This window comes from Urocitellus parryii, chromosome 12 (genome assembly GCF_045843805.1).
Source record: "Urocitellus parryii isolate mUroPar1 chromosome 12, mUroPar1.hap1, whole genome shotgun sequence".
NCBI lineage: Eukaryota > Metazoa > Chordata > Mammalia > Rodentia > Sciuridae > Urocitellus > Urocitellus parryii.
Window position 1 is genome coordinate 89,664,595 of NC_135542.1, and position 1,601 is coordinate 89,666,195.

A 1,601-nucleotide genomic window follows, 5' to 3' on the forward strand; every position below is an offset into this window, starting at 1 on the left:
CCCGGACGGAGCCTGGCGCAGCTGCTCGGTCCAGTTACCCCTGTCCTACGTGCCCGTGGTTGGCCACCTTTCCCCATTCGCCATCTCCCTCCCGCCATCTCCCTCTCCGTCGTTCCCCCGCTGCCCGCAATACCCGAACGCACCACTTCCGCGCCCACCTTCAGACCCCTACGGGCGATGGGGGCTCCCTAAACTCTGTCTTCCTAGACTTCAGCACTGGGAAAGACCACAAAGGAAAGCCCATGTCCTACTGGATTTTTATTTTAAATGAGTTTTTGCTGTGATCGTGGTGCTGCTGCTGGGGACCTAACCCAGGCCCTTGGGCATGCTAAGCAGCAGTTCTACCACTGAGCTACATCCCCAGCCCTGAATTTTTATTTTAAAAGCCCCCAAGAGAGAAGTAACAAAGATGAATTATCTTAGGTGAAAACAAGATTGACAAGAAAATTTGGTAATTGTTGAAGGTGCAAGTGATGGATGCATGAAGTTCCTTATACTAATCTCTCTTCTAAAAGGGGAGTGGGGTGGATGAGGAGGAAAGGAAGGAAGGAGAGAAAGGAAAAGAACAGAGAAAGAAAGAAGCTGCAGTAGTGCCTCAAGAGCTGACAATAGAATTCCTCTTAGGGATGTATTTGTCCTTGTTAAGAGGTATCTTATGTGTTTGGTTTTTAATAATTCTGCCCCAGAGAAACTGGGGAGGAAATTGGTTTGCTGCAGACAGGAAGGGAAAAGAGTCCTTAGGGAGATAGCCCGACAGACATGACAGCCCGCGCAGAAGGCTGGGAAAGATCCCTAAACTTAAGAAACTGGTGACGAGCATCCCAAAATTCAGGATGCCTGAGGCATCCTTGGAAATGACCTGCTCTTCTGTGATGTCTTATCCTCCTGTCTCTTTGCACCATCTACAAGGGAGTCATGAATAATTCTTTAAAAAGCTTTGACTGGCGGGTGCACACGCCTGTAATCCCAGCAGCTGGGGAGGCTGAAACAAGAGGATCCGGAGTTCAAAGCCAGACTCAGCAAAGCAAGGCGCTAAGTAACTCAGTGAGACCCTGACTCTAAATAAAATACAAAAATTGGGCTGGGGATGTGGCTCAGGGGTTAAGTGTCTCTGCGTTCAATCCCTGGTACCCGCCCTGCCCCCCCCCCCTAAACAATAAATAAAATAAAAAGCTTTGACTGTCCATAGGGCTTAGAGTTGTTTTTATTTAACAACAACTTTATTGAGATATAATTCATACACTATACAGTTTACCCATTTATAATGGTACTACTTGACAGCATTTAGTATACCTACAGAGTTGTGCAACATTCACTTCAATCAATATTTAGAACTTTTTCATTATTTCCAAAAGAAAATTTGTACCCTGAGCCATCATCCCTCAACTACTCTCCACCTGTGCCCTCCCCAGCCCTAAGCAACCATGAATCTGCTTTTTGTCCCTACAATTTTGCCTGTACTTGATATCTCATATAAATGAAATTGTACAATATGGTTTTTTTGTGACTGGCTTCATTCTCTTATCAAAACATTTTCAAGGTTTATTTGTATTATAGTATGTATGAGCACTTCATTTATTTTATTGTCGAATAATATTTTA